The following is a 518-nucleotide window of genomic DNA, read 5'->3' on the forward strand; positions in this document are numbered from 1 at the left end:
GCCCCGCCCTACCTCCAAGTCTCCGCCCCGCCCTGCCTCCGTTCCGCCTCCAAGTCTCCGCCCCGTCCTGCCTCGCCCCGCCTCCAAGTCTCCGCCTCGCCCCGACTCCCATCCGGCCCCGCCTCCAGATCCACGCCCAGGCCGGGCCCAGCTCCCACTCTCAGGTCACGTCCTGGCCCCGCCTCCACGCTCGAGTTCCCGCCCTGCCCCCATGTTTGGGCCACGCCTCTAAGTGCACGCCCAGCTGGGACTTGAACCCAGCTTCCCTGTTTCGGCCCCGCCTTCACTCTACAGCTTCCTCCCCTCTGCACGCTTCTAGGTCCACGCTCCGGCCGGGCTCTAGGAATCCCGCCTCAAGGTCCTGGGCCGGCTTTCCCGGCCGGCAGTAGGCCTCTCCGTCCAGGCTCTAGACTCCCCTCCCGTAGCCCGGTTGGAGCCCCTCTTCCCAGACCCACGCCCACCTGCCGGGGGCGGTGCGGCCGCAGGTGCTGGCCGGGGCGGGGCAGGCGTGTTGGGGG

Source organism: Tupaia chinensis, unplaced genomic scaffold (genome assembly GCF_000334495.1).
Source record: "Tupaia chinensis unplaced genomic scaffold, TupChi_1.0 Scaffold000511_1, whole genome shotgun sequence".
NCBI classification, from domain to species: Eukaryota; Metazoa; Chordata; class Mammalia; order Scandentia; family Tupaiidae; genus Tupaia; species Tupaia belangeri.